Genomic DNA, 17911 nt, shown 5'->3' on the forward strand with positions numbered 1-17911 from the left:
TATATTATCAGATACATAAGAAATTAGGGGGCGCTGCAGTCTTCTGTGGGCTACAGACAGGAGGCAGCTATTGCCCACAGGGTTGGGGTAATTGTGATGGGGCAGATACACACTTCCCCTGAGCAGATTTCAGATATAAAACATGTAATGAGCTGCAAGCTGTGTTAAAACAATCACTTCAGAGTGAAAGCACTTTTTTGTAGCTATACCACAGAAATAGGGATTACAGAGAGGAGGAGCATAGCCCAAACCTGTCATCACACTAGGTGAAATTGTGGCTACCTCTCCAGTCAACCAGGACATGGTACCACAAGCTGGAAACAGCTGTCCTGGCATCCTCAGCAGCACAGAGAAATACAGCAATCCCAAAACTGCTCTTAGGCTCCTGTGGTAGCTATAGATTACTCCAGTCTTCGCTGGGGTTTTAATTGAACACATTATCACAGCTTTAGCTAAATTAATACTTTTTCTCCACAGGACATGATGCACCACTAACTTAGGGGATATGCAAGAATAAGGAGGCTAATGTTTTCTTTTAATCTTCTTCCCAATACACAGAAATGAACCAATAGTCCAACAGTGATTTCTGGCTACCTGATTCACACCTCTGAAGATTATTCATCTCCAGATGGAATAATCTGATGCCTCCAGAGGATTAACAGGGATACCAAATGAGTCAGGAAAGGTTTTTCAACCCTACATCTATTTTTTCAAGTAATTGAGTTAAAAAAGGATTAATTTTTCAAGTGGCAGCTGTCTCCTATCCCAGTTAATCAAGTTCAGTAGCCATTATAACAAAGCTTGATTCTCCAGTGTTGAAGAAGATGGATTTTAAAACTCCCTTCTGCCATCAGAATGCAACAGGACGGTAGGATCACACAACGTGGAAACCCCTTACAGGGCTTCTTGAGGTGACTAACAAGAATTCAGGTTGTCCAAGAAATAAATTTGCATACTAATTTGTCTTAGTATGTTTTTAAGAAAGGATGTTATTTTAAGTAAATACTCCCATGCCACAGCCACAACTGTCATGAAAGCACCATGCGTTAGACCCTGGAAGCATAAGAGATGGCACCACAGAGAACTTCTCACTAATTAGACGTGAAGCCACCTTCCTTTAAAAACTTGTTAGATAAAAAGCCTTGACTGATCTATTTTCCATTACTATGAGTTCAAGCAATGAAATTTAAATCACAGAGAAGTGCTAATGATTATTTTTCACATCAGCTTTTCATTAGTGAACACATTCTTTGCAACGGAGCAAAACCGAAAGTCTCTTTTCTAATCCTGGCAATCCCTTTCATTTATTTGATTGCCCATAAATCTGAACATTGGTGTTCACCTCTCAGCTCAAGGTCCTGATCTATATCCTGAACACGGATCTGGGGTATTTCTGGAGCCCAACTTTTTCTGGATCTCACATCACTTCTGTATCTATGGATGAATGGGTATTTGGAGCAAAAGAATCATAGAATGGCTTGGATTCAAGTTCCAACTACCTGCCACGGGCAGGGACACTTTCCACTGGATCAGAGTGCTCAAAGCCTCATGTAACTTTGCCTGGAACATCCTTGACTTCCCTGGACAACCTGTATCAGTCCCTCACCACCCTCATAGTAAAAAAATTCCTCCTACTATCTCATCTAAATCTCCCCTCTTTCTGAATGACTGGTGGAAAGGCAGGAGGGCTTGACAATTTCCTGTGCTTTAAGTTTCAAATACCACAGGGCAGAGCATAGGTTGGCTGATCTACTCATGAGACAGACATTCTTCTTTCTACCTAACACCTTCAGCAACCTGTCCCCTGTGTCATGTCTACTTCAGATGAGCATCTCCATTCATGCCCATTCACAGCATTCCCTGGATTCATTTGCAGTCAGGGAATATCCAGGTTCCCAAAGGTTATTGCTGAACATCACTAGATAGAAGAAAAGCAGTGGGAGAGGAGGCGGGGTGGCTGCACTGGAGCAAGGAGAAACTTAGGCAGGTGGAAATCAAGCATGGAGAAAGCACATGGGAACAAGCACGTCAGGAGCTCCCCTCAAGCTGATACTGTCTCAGTAGTGACACCCCAGAGGAAACATCACATACATCCCTGTACAGCTTTGTCAGAAGGCATCAAAGCTGGTGAAAGGGCTAGAAGGAATGTCCTATGAGGAACAGGTGAGGATTCTGGGCTTCTCTAGTTTGGAGAAAAGGAGGTTGAGAGGTAACCTCATTGCTCTCTACAGCCTCCTGCGGGGAAATGGAGAGGGAGGCACTGAGCTCTTCCCACTGGTATCCAGAGACAAGATATGCAGTAATGGTTCCAAGATGCACCAGAGGAGATTCAGACTATGTGTTAGGAACCATTTATTTACCAAGAGAGCGGCTGAACCCTGGAACAGTCTTCCTGGAGAGGCGGTCAAAGCCCCAAGCCTATCAGTGTTTCAAAGGCATTTGGACAAAGCCCTTAACAACTTCCTTTAACTTGTGGTCAGCCCTGAAGCAGGGCTTCGTTTCATGTAACTTCATTACAGCCAAGCAGCAGCACAGTGCAGTAGGGATGGGCTGCTGGGGCCCTGCATTAAGTTCTCTCTGTGCAGAGCATCTTTAGCAGGACAGGGTAACCCAAGCACTGCATGACTTCCGTGCACTTTGGCATCTCTAACACCATTTTTTCACTCCTCTTTTAATCTCTCCCTGCAGGACACAGCCACTTGAGAAACCATGTGCACGCTCATCTTTCTTCATGCCAGCACAGCCTTTCCTCCCCTTCCTCTTGTCTCTGTTCCCTTTCCAGTATCTCTTTTCAAGGTCTAAAAGAAAACACTATTCAGACACTTAAAGGTTACAGTTAACTTTTAGTTCAGCAGTACCAAACAGAAAGCATTTCTGCTAAGAGGAAAGAAAATAAACAGGGCATGCTGTGATCTTTAAAAGGACAGTAGCAGATTTCCGTGAGGCGCTCCCTATACTGAGACCTAAGCAAGACCTTACAGAAGGCTTTCCCCTCTGTATTCCTTTACAATCTCAGGAAACTAACAGCTAGGTTAGTTTAAAGAGGAAGCTTTAATCTTGCCATATGTGTATCAGGGAAAACTGTGCCTCTGCATATAGAGAGGGAAGCACGGTGCGGTGTAAGCAGGGACCTCAGGTGAGGCGAGATGACAAACAGCAATTAAGTCTCAAGCTGTTTGCAACCTAAATATCTATCCCCAGCTCAATGCAACAAAGCTCTCTAATGATTTTTATCTATGCAGGGTGAAATCAAATGACATTACAACACAAATCTCATTAATACCTTATGCAGGGCCAGTGTTTAATAGCACAGATTAGTTATGAAACTGCTGTAACAGCAACAGACTTTAATGTGGTCTTGTTTCTGTTTAAATTACAGAACCCTAGGATTATTTGGGTCAAAAGGGACCTTAAAGCCTATTCAGTTCAAACCCCCCTGCCATGGAGGGGGACACCTTCCACTGGATCAGCTTGCTCAAAGCCTCGTCCAGCCTGGTGTTCAGTATCTCCAGGGATGGGGGCATCCATGACTCCTCTGAGCAACCTGCTCCAGGATTTCCCCAGCCTCACAGTAAAAAGTTTCTTCCTAATCCCTAATTCTTCATCCTATCCCTACACTCTGAGCTCCTCCCCAGCTTTCCCAACAAGTTCTTCATCCCTGTTCTGCCCTAATTAAATCAATATATTAGCACTTGAGGAATATTTGACTCAACCTCCCCCAGCTGAAATCCAAGACTTAAGCACAGACCAACCAAGAGGCACCAGGGTTATATGACAAACACAACAATTTAGTTGTCTCACACTGTAAAAGCACCATTAAAAATAAAATGAGGATTTAGTTAGGTATTGACAGAATCACTTGGGAGTCAGGAAGCTAACTGACTTGCTGTAAAATTAAATTACAGCAACTAGAGAGTCAATCAAAACATTGCCTTAGGTCATCTCATCTATCCTTCAGGCAAAGCAGGGCTGTTGCTAAGCATCTCTGCCCCGGGGGTTGATGGTTTTAGTGTCAGAAACCCATCCAAAATAGGGAAAATTATTTTATAGTCTCCTACATCTCCTGCTCTGAAGTCTTGCAAGTGTCAATGAGACCTTCTGGTTTGAACAGCCTCATCATTGCAAGGTATGCCCACCCTGCGCACCCTGTGCTCCTGCTGTGCAAGCTGCACTATTGCAATGAATCTCAAACTTTTACACTGCTTGAGTGGCTATTTAGCAATACACAAACCAGCTCACCCATGCCCCTCCTGCACTTAAAGGATCACAGAATCATAAAGGTTGGAAAGGACCCTGAGATCACCCAGTCCAACTGTCAGGCCACACCACTGTGCCTGCTAAACCAGGTTACACATCCAGATGTTTTTTGAACACTTCCAGGGATGAGGACTCTATCACTTCCCTAGAAAATCCGATCCAGTGCTTCACCTCTCTTTCAGTAAAAAATTCTTTCCTAATATCCAATCTAAACCTCCCTGGCACCTTGAAGTCATTTCCTCTTGTCCTATCACTTACTGCTTAGGAAAAGAGACCACCATCCACCTGGCTCCAACCACCTTCCCAGGAGCTGCAGAGAACGATGAGGTCTCCCCTCAGCCTCTTCTTCTCCAGAATAAGTAGTCCCAGGGTACTCAAGCTGCTCCCCATAGCCCCTGTGCTCCAGACCCCTCCCCAGCTCCACTGCCATTCCATGGATTCGGTCTAGACCCTCAATGTCTTTCTTGAGGTGAGGTGGCCCAAAACTGAACACAGGATTCAGGGGATGATCCCTTCCCTAGTCCTGCTGACCAAACCATGGCTGATCCAAGCCAGGATGCTGTTGGTCTTCTTGGACAGCAAGTCTTGCACTCAAACTGTTGGTCCTTCCCTGAAAAAACATAATATGTGCTTTTAAAATTACAAAAGGGATTTATTTAATTCCCAGCTAATACAATTTCTTGTTTGGCTATATTTTTTTAATGCAAAAATAAGAAAATGCCAACAACCCTAGATTCCACCCAGAAGAAAACCCAACTGTGGATACATCTGCCCAGGACACACCACAGATCTTAGAGCATGAGCCACAATTTTCCAGCTGATGGATGACAGTTTGGCTGTAACAGCGAGGACCAAACGCGAGCAGCTCCAGAGCTAAAGCAGGAGCTTCATAACTTGTATTAGAGAGGCACAACATCTACTGCTTGCAGGTGGGGCTGGAAAGATGGGAAGCACACAGACCTGCTAACAGAGGAAAGTTCTTTCACAGAAAGGTGACAAACTGAGGTTCAGTTCTGGAGCACAGGAAGGACATGAATCTGTTAGAGTGAATCCAGAGAAGCCTATGAAGATGATCCAAGGGCTGCAGCATCTCCCGTACAAGGACAAGCTGACAGAGTTGGTGGTGTTCAGCCTGGAGAAGAGAAGGCACCAGGGAGACCTTCCAGTGACCTTCCAGTATGTATAGGGACTACACAAAAGCTGGGGAGAGGCTCTTTATGAGCAAGTGTAGGGACAGGACAGGGGTGAACAGTTTTAAGCTGAAAGAGGGGGGATTTAGACAAGACATTAGTAAGAATTTTTTTCCTGTGAGGGCAGTGAGGCACTGGAGCAGATAGCCCAGAGAAGTGATGGATGCCCCATCCCTGGAGGTGTTCAAGGCCAGGCTGGATGAGGCCTTCAGCAACCTGATCCAGTGGAAGGGATTGGAACTGGATGATCTCTAAGGTCCCATCTGACCCAAACCATTCCGTGATTCTATGAATTTGCTCACAGACTCCTTTCTCCCACACCCCAATATTCGCCTTCTCTTCTCATGGGAAGTAACTGCTCAGGTCATCGCTGAAGAGCCACCTTCATCCATCCAACCCTCCCTTAAGAAACTCCAGTTGCTGTGCCAGACCTCAACTCCAGGCTACAAAAATATCAACATCTTCTCATAGCTCAGCTCTGGAGCAAAGAAAAAAGTGACGCTTAAGGGACAGCAAGCCTGTCCCAGCCCTGGTGCTTCCCAGTTCCCCTCATCTCACCAGTCTTTGGGTCCAACCATACATGAGGTTGGGAGACACACCAGCTGGAATCTTTCTAAAACAGTTCTAGGACGGACAATTTAATACAGTACAGGGCATTTAGGTGTTGCTGATCGAGCCCATTTGCAAAGATGTGATTTGTGGTGTTACCAAGAAGCCAATCAATAGCACACATCTCAATTCAACTAAGAACAGGACTAAAATACAGGAAAACAGTACAGGGTATGACCACAAGACTATCTAGCCCTGAAGCTGCTTTTCAGAAACTGGATATTAGTAAGAATCGGGGGAAGGGGGAGTAAAAGACCAGAGGAAATATTTAGTGCTGCCTTCCTGCAACAGTCCCTCTGCTCCAGCAATTGGCATCTCGAAAATGTCTTGAATCACAGCAAATGCATACATTGCAAGATCTTTGCAGGACGAAGACTCAAATGATTCAAGAGGAAGGGCCCCTTTGCTCATCTGAGCTTTTTCACAACAGTCACTCATCTATTGAGTCATTTCCAGCTTCTGGTGCATTTTTATGTGTCGATATTTCTGTTGCTGCAAGGCAAAATTTCATCTTACTAATATAATAACGTACCTTTCTATACATTTTTAATCCACTTCTTGCTGTAGCATAATATAGCTGGAAAAATGTCAGCATGCATTGTCACAAGTCTTTCTAAATTCGCATGCAATAAATTTGGGAAGAATAAAGCATGCATAAATACCAATATGTAGAACATTAGAATTGTTTAGGTTAGAAAAGACCTTTAAGATCAATTCCCAGGCTACACTTTTAAATGATCATTTCATTTCCAGTGCCTTCTCTCCATCGCTAACAAAATCACTGCTATAAAACTTCTCCTTTTACAGCCAGGATGGGAAACCCTCTATTAGATTACCCATTCCCTCCTTTGTAAAATAAAGGGGAAAACGTCATTCCGGGAAATAAAAACGTTTAAAAAAGACCAACCAAACAAAGGCAACTCCTGCATACACTGTTGTTCTTCCCCTTTGAGTCAGTAACAAAAAGGAAGGAAGGAAAAAAATGCAGATAAAATAAACGCAAGGAGGATATGTGGATGCAGCATGTTTATCCCACGGGAAGAGGGGAGGCATTGCACACAGACACCCCCAACCACCCCTTTGGTGTTTACAAACACTAGGAGTAAACTGAAAACAGGGAGTTTCATTGTCCCCACTGCACTCGCGTCACCCAGTCCCCCAGTGCCGTGATTCCAGGGAGAGCCTGCCAGAGGGGACACAGTGCCAGTTACACAAGAGAAGCGCAGAAGCAAGTATTCAGCAGAGAGGAGGGGGAAAAAAAAAACCCCAAACCTATCAGCTCAGCTGCACACTCTTCCTGCTCTCAGAACAGCCTCCAATCCAGGCTTTGGGGTGGATTAACTTTAAAGGGCACTGAAAGATGCTGACAGACTTGAGGGGAGCAGGACCCCTCTGTGCACATGCATTTCACTGCCATCAGTGCAAAATTAGATGGCTGGGATCCACAAGCAATTGCAGCGATAACATAGGGAAAGAAAGGGATAAAACCTCCCAATTTTAAGCATTGGCGGGGGGGGGGAAATATCTAGTATCATGTACTAATATCTTAACATTGTTCAATTAAAGCTCTGAACCGCACCTCAAACCAGCACGGACCAGGGAAAAAAATTAAAAAAAAAAGAACGCTAAAACCAAGCTCTGGCGGACCATAAAGTTTGTAAAAAGTTTAAAATACACATTCCTCGTATTTATGACAAAACGGGAAAAGACCAGAGTGACAGCTTGGAAGCTAAAATAAACCACCAGGCTGCCCAAGCGACAATTTTTTAAGAAACAGACATGATGTGACTTGGAAAAGAATCCTGGACCAGCCACACGCAGCCGGAAAGCAGAGCCAGTTTGCCTCAAATCCCCTCCATTTCCCTGAAAGAGGGGAGGAACAGGGATGTCAAACCACAGAATCCCCACGATGTAGCCTCCCAAACCCCATCCTCAACCAGGCTTTGCTTATTCGACTTTTTAAAAGATCGTATTTATTATTTTCTTTTCCCGGGAATCTCGCGGGCGCTCAGAAGCACTTAACGACAGCAATTAAAATAAATAAATAAATAAATAAACCATCTTCTTTCCAGCTGTTCCACGCTACCAAAAAAAAAAAAAAAAAAAAGAACGGGACGGGGCTCCCCCGCGGTTCGGGAAAGCGAATTCGGAGCATCCCGAAGCCGCGGGAGTTTCCCGGAGGATGCGGGACCCGCGGCGCGGCCGGAGGGCGGCATCGCCACGGGATTTCTCTGATTTAGGGGGGGCTCAGGTGGGGGGGGGGTTCCCACCCCCCTTCTTTTTCAGCAATGACAGGGAAAGGCGCAGCGCCGGGAACGCGCCGTGCGGGGATGCGACCGGGAATCGCAGAGGAGATGAAAGGAGAAGGGAGAGCACACCAAAAAAATGATTAAAAAAAAATTTAAAAAAAAAAAGTAAAGGAATGCAGAACTTACCTGGTTTGGGATTGTTCCTCCCTCTCCACGACCATAAAACGAGGCGGGAGCCCGGCGGCGGGGTAAGGCTGGGCAGCCCGGGGCTGGGCGCCGCGGGGATGGGCGCGGGGCTCCCCGGGATGGGGCAGGACAGAGCCCCGCGGCTGGGGCGCCCGGCACCGCCGCGGCACCGGGGCTCAGCTCCCCGCCCCGGGATGGGGGCAGGATCTGACCCCCACACCCCCCACCCCGGCGTCCGGAGAGGTGCGGGAGACCCCTCCCCGCTTCGGATGGATGCGGGAGCTATCCCTCCCCGCTAGGATAGACGCTCAGCTCCCTCTCCCACTCCAACGGGGGCTCAACTCCCCCCTCGGGATGGGGGCTCAGCTCCCCCCCCCACCCCGCGCCCTCCCGCCTCCTCGGGCTGGGCGCTGGGCTCGCCTCGGCTCGGGACAGGTGCCGCAGAGCTCGGTGCTGGGCAGTCCCCCTCAGGGGAGAGGGAGGGCAGCGGGGCCGCCCCCCGGCGCGGGGCAGGGCAGCCCGGGGGCCGGAGCGGGGCAGCGGGAGGCGGCCCCCGCGCAGCACAATGAGCGGCGCCGCGCCCCCCGCCCGCCCGCCGGGCAATGACATCACCCCTCTCGCCGCCGGGGAGGGGCGAGGGGGGCGGGGCCGAAGCGACACGTTCCCATTGGCTGGCGAGCCTCTGCCGCAAGGGATTATGGGGGTTGTAGTTTCCTTAGGGCAGCAACCGGGCGGTGGCGCGCGGAAGGGAACTCGATCTCCCAGCAGGCCCCGCGCCGCGCGGAGGGGAGCGGGGGGGTGGTGCCTGCGGCCGCCATGTTGGTGGCGAGGGGTGCTTTTAGTTCGGGAGGAGCGGTCGGGGAATCGGGTTAAGATGTCGGAAAAGGAGGAGGGTGGGAGTTAAGCGTTGGTACAGGGGGGTGAAAAGAACTCCTGTGAAGTGGGGGGGACCGAGGAACGTGCGAGGGGGTGCGGCGGGTTGTGGAGGGTCTTGAAGGACATCGCGTAGTGGCCGCTTGCCCCTCGGTGCCCGCCGGTTCTTGGTAGGGAAGAGCTTCTCTGTGGCGGGGGCGAGGTGTCGGGGAGTCTTTCTGGGGTCTCTTCGCGCCCAGGAGCAGGCCCTGAAGCGGGGGTGGGGGGAGGAAATCCCAGTGGAAAAGGGAGGCTGAAGGGATCCTAGTGAGAAGGGGTGGCGAGGCTGGGGTGCATGTTGAGGTCTGGGATGGTGCCGCTTTTGGGGTGATACAAGAAGTAGCCGTTGTTACAAAGAGTGGCATGTTTTCATTTAAGCTAAATTTCATCAAAGTAACTGTTTTTTGAAGGTTAGACAGAATGTCTCTCTGATAACATGGGGGTTTTGTAGCATGTTTTTTCAAGTAGTGCTTTCTTGACACTGTTAGGTCTTGTGTGAAGCATGATCTGTGCTGAACAGATATCTCTTCTGTAATCATCTCTTTTTGTAGTCTTTCCCTATCTCAAATGCAAGGTAAGGCAGAGAGTTGGCTGTAAAGCTCAAAATTAGCAAGAGATTTGACTGTTGTGAAGTTCATAATAATTAGACTTGGAAAAGTAATAGAATACCCGTAAGATTTATGGGAGTAATTATGCAGGTCCATGGAAGCAGGAAATATATTCTGTCCCCAGCTCTTGTCTCAATGCATATGATTGATGGAGATCACTCCCTCATGTTGCCCAGACCTGATAAAGGATACTTGTTTTCTAAAACTCCCAAATGAGCCTTAGAGAGTTTATTTGCCAGCATTTTTGGTATTGGGGGATGCTGCCATGCCAGGTGGCTGTGTTGGCCCTGGGGTTGCCCTCCTCACACCCTCTGAGGGGCCTGCTTGGGGCTGGGGCTGCCCCAGGCTCTGGCCCTTGCCCGGGGGGAAGCCCAGTCTGTCGTTTAGAAAGCAGGGCTGTACGCTTGGCGTGGCTTTAGTGGGATGGGGGAGGGCTCAGCAAGGAGAAGGCTGGCATGTGCCAGCCCAGGTGACAGCCTGCCCTTACCGATTTGGGGCCCTTTTAAGGGTTGTGGCTTTTGTGCCATGTTTGGGAACTGCATTGATGACGTTTTGCTGTCGTTTGGCTTAGTGGGACCAGCAGGAGGAGCTTTGCTCCCTCCTCAAGGCAGCTGTCCTCAGTGGGTACATAGGGACATAAATCAACCTTAAAAAAGCTGAGATAATGGATGAGGTGGTGTCAGGCCTTTCAGCGTGGTATGGGAGCAGCCAGGTTAATTTGTTGCTCTGTTTTTCACTTGCGCTTGCTGTCAATATGGCTTACCCTGCTGACTTGGTGCTGCATGAGGTTCAGCATTCCCTCTGGTTGGCACTTAGGAGGTAGGCTAGATTTTGAGTGGTGAGTTTTAGACTTTCCTGTACTGAATGTAATCCCTGCATGTGTTGAGGAATGGGAAACAATCTACTTACCATATGGGAAGTTATCTTTTCACTAGATAGGAGGCTAATTAAAGCTCTGTTAGACTTAAAGTGACCACAGTTCTCTGAAATAATGTGTGAAAGATCTTTGCTCAGAACTGTGAGGGAGGAGACTCAAATTCTTGCATGGTTTGTGAAATAACATCATTTCTGGTTACAGCTGATTCCTGTGGAATAAAGTGCTTTGTTACTTGAAGAAGATAGTCCACTGGCAAGAGTTGTGGAGAGTTTTGCAGGGTCGCTGGAAGTCTTGGCTAAACTCCAGTAGTGGTTTAGCTCAGGAAAAATGGGGTTACAAGTTTTTATTTCATACTTTGGCTCCTCCTGGAGGTAAGTACTACACGTTTGCTCAGGATATTGCATCACAGTAACAACACATATTTAGCAGTCTCTTTGCCCCAGGGATACATTTGAATGGTGAAGAAATGGTGTCATAAGATGTTCTGTGATGCGTTTACTTAACCTGTACCTTGCAGCCTTTCAAGATGTGTTGATATGACAGGAATGGGCACCATTCTTCTATCTCTCTAAATCCAGCTCCCTCCAGCTAAAGAATCTGAACCGTTTGCTTTCCTTCGTGTAGAAAGCCCGGTGTCCTGGGACAGGAGGTTCTTTCCACACACCCTGCCCCAGCTTGTCCAGTTTTGCCATATTCATTGCTGAGAAAAAGGAGCAGAGGGAATGTAGTGCGCTGCTGTAATTTTCATTAACAGTTGCACACATCTCAAGAATCCTAAATTACAAGTACAGCCCCTTTTATTTTTCTACTTCTGTTCCTTCTCTACACAGATACCTTTAGATTAGGTGTGCTGTGGGTGAAAAAAAGGGCAGCGGTACAATGATTTCTGTCACAACAGTTACCTGCTATAGACGTTAAGCCTGTGATTCTGTCTGTGCAGCTAATGCCAATTAATGATGGTGTGTATTGCAGTAGGATAGCAGGGGCTGGCTTGTCTTTTGTATAACTGGCAGAAAAATGCACATGAAATTTTCATCCAAGACAGTCTGCTGACCTGATGGCAGTGTGCTTCATTCTTTAAACTAGAAACAATGAGTTTCACCTGCATCGATTCCCTCTCTTCCTTCTTTCCCCTTTGTGTCAGTACTGCTGCTCTGGGAGGAGACCAGGATGCACCCTGCTTTACAGAAAATTTCATTTCTTTGTTAATACCATGTTTCTTTACGTGTAGATGCCGTGAATCTCTCCACTAAGAGTTGCTACAGTTGTTTGAAATATAGAAAAAAGGAGTTCATCTTAGAAACTACCCAACCAAATGCCTGATGCAGGAGACAAGTGAAAGTTTTCTCTGTGTGGTTCACTTCCATCAGTTTGGGGGTGCCTGGTGATTGTCAGCATGTATGGATTACACTGACTAGTCATAGCTTGTTGGAGTTAGGAACTTGTCTCAAACTTGGATACCGTGCTCACCTGAAAGAGTTGACGTTCAGGTCTCTCCCAGTGGGTCTTAACTCCAAGGCTGACAAGAAGCTAACGGTCATATTGCAGAAATATTGTTGCAGCATTTTGTATGAAAAGACAGAGGCAATGATACAACAGAAAACCTGCCTTTATCATTTCTTGGATACATGGGGGAAAACTTATTCCAGTGTCTGTAATGTCCTGAGCCTATGGAGCTGATACGTTTGTCCATACTTGGACTACTGTGCTGTTATCCTGCCCTGCAGAAACGATAGGTTGTCTTTGTTACTGAAGTAATTTTCCTCACCATGGACTCAGGTAAGCAACCACCTAGTGTCCTGAAGACCAGGAGAGGCAATTGGATGACTCTGCAGGAGGGATGTGGAAAATGAGGGTAAGTAGGAATGTGTGATGCTTTGCTCAAGGAAGAAATTGCTTTATCCAAGTTTAAGTTTGTATGTAGAAACCTCGCTTTGTATCTTGAGCTTTCATTCTGACAGGTTCTTAATGAAAACTTCAAGGTGTTGAATGTTCTTCACTGGGTGGTGTATCAAAACCAGTCTACAGTCTGTGTGAGAAATACATAAATTTATAAAATTGAGTGTCCAAATATGCTCTGTAATAACATAATTTAAGGTGTCTGGTGTTCTGCTGTCCTATTGTTGCCATCTGTATCCACACAGCAACATGGAGAACCAGCAGGATGTTGGGGTTGTCTTAAGTTCTTGCAAAATAATTGTCAGTCCTTAAGTAATTCCTAGTATGCAAATTAGCTGGATGAAAATATTTTCACATGCACTCAAAGGGTATCTGATCTGATCTGTACTACTCTTGGTGCGTAAGTTTTGTTTTGAAATCCCATTTAGTTAATTATCCCAAATATAAAGTGTGTTGGTCTCCAGTCCCTTTGCAGAAGGGAGGAAAATAAAGTGTCACTGCCCAGCTGTTCACTTCAAAGCCTATGGGGGAAGGGTGTAAACTTCTTCAACCTCAAAGTTGCTGTTCAGATTCTGGATGCTGAAGAAGCTGCTGTGGAAGGTTTTTTTGTTTGCAATTGGCCTCCCATGGACCTAATCTCAAGAGTTACTGGAGCTGCATGGTGAAAGGTGAGTGAATTCAGTTAGGTGGAATAAGCAAGGACTCTTATGTTAGTGTTTCCAAGTATCTTACTACAGAAAATCACATTGCTTTGTTCTTAAACAGGGAGAGCTTGTTAAAAACACAGGTAAGATTGGAAGGCTTCTGATCCTCCTTAAGTGTTCCTGGTGAAGTTGTGGGGAGGCAGCTGTTAAGCCAGTTTCTGGAGGAACCTGCTATTGCTGCATAGCCAAAAAAGCCCTTGTAAAAGTCTGAAAATAATTGTGACTAATTATAAAATATTACTTCTTTTTTTTTTTCTATCTTTCAGCAGAAGAGCACTCTAAGCAGTTGGGAACCTCTTCAAGTAGCACAGACGTGTTCATCAACTGAAAGAGACAGCACGAAAGAGTGTGTACACAGCTGCAGGTCTCTGGGTTCACAAGGACAGGGTTCTGAAAGAACTCAGTGAAAAAAAAAAAACTTGCTCAACAACTTTTAACTCCGTTAAATTTAAATGAGAACCCATCTAATACTGGAACAGGAAATTATTTTAGATACTGGAGAATGAGATGGAAATGGGGAACTGTGAAGTGCTTGGTCAGGATGCTGTGGGCCTTGGGAAAACTACAGGTGGCTCAGGTATGACAGACTCCAGTTGTGAGAAATGTGCTTCTGGGAACACACACTACCACTGCAGGGAAACGGAGAAGTGTTAGGAGTATGTTCTGCAGGTGTTTCTTGGCTGCGTAAGGATGGATCTCTGCAGGTGGCTGGCCCAAGATGACCACTGAAAAATGTAGGGTTATAGGCAGACGCCTATACTCTGGAAAGTGTATATGCAGCTATCCTGAACCACCCAGACAGCTTCAGTCTTCATCAAATAAGAGTATTTCTCGTTTAAAAATAGCTGTTCTTGGCCCACCTAAATCTGAAGAGTGCTCTGGCTGATCACAGCACTGCACTGAAGGGAAACAGCCTTCTGTGGGACCAAACACAACTCGGATGGGCTTCAGTGCCGAGTAGAAATTTGTTTGGTTTCCTGTGGTCTAGCTGTAATATATGCAGTGGATGCTCCTAAGTGCTTCCACGTGGAGCAAAGAAACATGGGCTAGACTGGTTCAAACATATTCTGTGTGTACAGTGCCCTCTTCAGCACAAAACACGATAAAACCCTGTATTGGAAAAAGCAGGTCTGGGTATTGCACTGTGGTTACACTGTGTGTGTGGGACCTCACTTGGTTGTCACCAAGCCTGGAAAAATCTATTTTTACTGTGTGGTCATTGAGCTGATAGCTGTGTCTGAGCCAGGCATAGTTCACGAGCTGGCAAATCCACAAACGTAGTACTAGCTTCTGCTCCCCAAAAATGTGGGGAAGCAGCAGGGTCACTGACTCACCTGGAAAGGCCCGCAGTGAAGCTGATATACTGCATCCCTGATTATAAATGCTGGTGTGCTCAGAAGTTCCAGCTGTATGGACACAGTGGTACAATATTGTATGTTGCTTCCTATATGAATCAGGTTAAAATTTAGGCTTTGGCAGTGTGAGGACCTAAACAATAGTATTGCAGTTGGAGCATTCCTTAATGCACACAAGCCATTTCCTTTGGGTACATAACACACTGTGAAGAAGCACACAGCCAGGGGAGAGCATCATTTGATAGTGTCTCTGGTCCCAGAACTCCCTGGGTTTGATCCTCTTCCTTGCTTTGGACTGCTTTTTACCCAAACTTTTAGCCTTTTTGTACATTAGTACTTGTTGGCTCTTTCCACTATTTCTTGGGTTTGGTTGGGGTACTTTTCAATTCCTCTGCAAATATATCTTCCTGGAAAACCGAGAAGAACAGTATCTCGGGCTCCTGGCCAAGTTTCCACTCATGTGGTTTCACTTGTTCCGTTCTGTCAAGTTATTTACATGCAGTGTCCTAAGGATATAATCGAGTGTCCTGCTGATAAGCAGCTAACCTTTATGTCTTGGCCCTGGTTTGTGTTGGTCAGGTTTACGCCATCTGCTTCCTCCTGGTGAATTCAGTGGCTGCTCTTGCAGCCCTTGCTTTCCTGTTGCACACATTCATGAAGAGGATGGAGTTGTGCTGCTCTTGCAGAGACTTGAAAAAGAACACCCTTGGAATGTTCACTTTACCTATGCATTTCTGTGACTCAATCTCTTCTGAACCTTGCTTTTCTGGGTACGCAAGCCCTGGGTTTCTGAAAGTGAGAAGGATGTTTGGCATGTAATGAGTCTGACGGTGCAATATAGGAGAGGCTTCTTAGCATAGAGGTGTGAAGCTGACTCTTTTTAAGGTACCTTGGTGAAAGAGCCATTGTTTTATCCTTGGATTCCAAATTCATCCGTATCAGAGTTGTTTTGTATCCAGTAGACACTTTTGGGGCATAGATTCCCAGGACGCATATTTTCTCAATGCACTGCTTTAAGCTCCCAGAAAATGCAGTCATGGAGGCTTTGGTGGCATTGCTGGCTGATAGAAGGTTATCTCTCGCCCCTTGCCCTCCTGTGCCACAGTGCACCGTTCCCTCATGCCAACACAAGGATGGGAGTGGCACTGTGAGCTACCAGTGCTTTAATCAGGGCACTATGCACGCTTTCTGCCCTGTGTATGCTTTTCTGTGGCTCCTGGTGAATGTGGAGGAGGTTTGTGATTGTGCACCTTTCCAAAACCAGGATCAGGTTAGCAAGCTGGTTTAGAGCACTTGCAATGTGTCACTAAAAATAGGTGGCCAGGTGCACAGCAGAAGTCAAAAGTCCTTGGGCTTGTTGCTGTAGTCTCCTGACTCATTAAAGTGTCCATTTAAGGATGCAGTTGATTTTGTGGGGGAGGAGCGGCAGCAGCAGCTTGTCCCTTGTGTGCATGGATGCTTTTGTTAACTCTCTTTTTCTGCTTTAGGTCTCATGACCCAGCCAAATGTTTTGCTGCGTGCAGGCTTCTGACCAGGCAGTGGCAGTGCTAGAAAGCTGAATGTCTATAAGCAGCACTGGTGATTGCTCTACTCCGGACAAACCCCAGTGGCAGAGGAGAGTTAGAGTATGATGTGGAGCAGTTTACCCCTAAATTCTGCCTTTTATCACTGTTACAGAGGGTACAAATTTGTTATCTTACAATGGAACTGGTTTCTTATGCTTAGGCAGTTGTATTCTACCCCTGCGCACCTTTAACAGCAGAGTAGATCTGATAAAAGAGCACTAAAATGTTTCACACAGGACAGATGAAAAGACTACTCTGTTTTCCATGTCACTGTTTTTGCAGTGCTCCTGGTATGAGTGAAGTCAGCTTTGCCACCATGAATTCTTACAATGCAAAGACTAATCACAGTTTCCGTTCTAATAGCAGTGAATACTGTCCTTGGTGAGGATAATGCGGTGGCTTCACTCTACTTGCTCTGCTTTAACTAATACCAACTCAAGCAGTAATTGCGTCCCCTGAGAGTTAGATTGTTGCTGCTTATAACTTTTCTGGAAAAACAAATGAGAAGTAGAGACAGATGCAATCCTCGTGTGAATCAGCAGGAGGGTGTTGCCCAGCCCAGCGGCCTTGTAGCTCACTGGGGATGAGGGGCAGTCATGCAATACTGGTTCATATCTTGGGTCCGTTTAGCCTCCTGCAAATTCCTGCCCACTGAAAGCTCCCCTCATCTCCAGGGCAAGTTGTGACTGGAGCCACTGCTGTCCCAGTGCTACCTCCTGGAAACAAATAAGCAAAGAGTTTATTTTAGCAGGCACTCTGGTCCAATGGAAATAAACAAATTGGTCTATTCAATTATAAATAACTAAATACATTTAATTTATAAATTAATTATTTAGAAATATTGAATTGTAGAGTGCTTTGGGTTGGAAGAGACCTTAAGGATCATCCCACTCCACACCCCTGCCGTGGACAGGGACAACTTTCACTGGAACGGGTTGCTGAAAGCCTTATTAAACCCGACCTTGGACATGTCTAGGGATGGGACATCCACAACTTCTAAATATTCTTATATAGTCTAAATATTTTTATAATGTAAATATATTTGTAAATATGTACCTGCAAATAGATGCATATTTGTATATAAATGTATAACTTAATACATTTATATATTACATGTGTGTATATATATTACAAGATATAGTGATAAATTGTAGAATATTAATTGATAAGCCAGAGGAATCATGGTAAAGTAGAGGAGTCTGTGTTGCCAACAGACTCCTGGGATGGCGTAGCGCTCTTTTTTTCATGAGAACAGGCTGAACATGACAGTCTCGTCCCCAACAAATGCAGTCTGTGTGAATCATCTGGTTGTGTTACAATTTCTAATTGTGCCTGTCTTTTATACTCTCATCCCAGAGCAGGTTGTTTGGCTGTGGATTAACCTTGTCATGAGTACCGATGCATGTGATGTGCTTGGCTCTGGGAGGTCTCTCACGAGTTTCTGTCAACACAGCAGCGTTGCAGCTCTCCGGAATGGGTAACATTGCTGCCACTCATTCT

General features: G+C 46.1%; 1 protein-coding gene and 1 long non-coding RNA gene across 2 annotated transcripts in view; one reads left to right on the forward strand and one right to left on the reverse strand.

Annotated features, from left to right (window-relative positions):
- The window catches only part of RAB30 (RAB30, member RAS oncogene family), a 54662-nt gene extending 46011 nt beyond the window's left edge, over nt 1-8651 (reverse strand). Inside the window, exon 1 of the mRNA XM_069879908.1 lies at nt 8492-8651. The gene's annotated coding sequence lies outside the window, so the exon portion shown is untranslated. The remainder of the gene's footprint in view (nt 1-8491) is intronic.
- A 745-nt stretch (nt 8652-9396) lies between these two features.
- On the forward strand, nt 9397-17744 carry LOC138733048 (uncharacterized). The gene is made up of 3 exons (XR_011339360.1): nt 9397-9534; nt 9872-9977; nt 11090-17744. It is a non-coding gene; the product is annotated as an uncharacterized lncRNA (long non-coding RNA).
- The last annotated feature ends 167 nt before the right edge of the window (nt 17745-17911 follow it).

This window comes from Phaenicophaeus curvirostris, chromosome 1 (genome assembly GCF_032191515.1).
Source record: "Phaenicophaeus curvirostris isolate KB17595 chromosome 1, BPBGC_Pcur_1.0, whole genome shotgun sequence".
Taxonomy (NCBI): domain Eukaryota; kingdom Metazoa; phylum Chordata; class Aves; order Cuculiformes; family Cuculidae; genus Phaenicophaeus; species Phaenicophaeus curvirostris.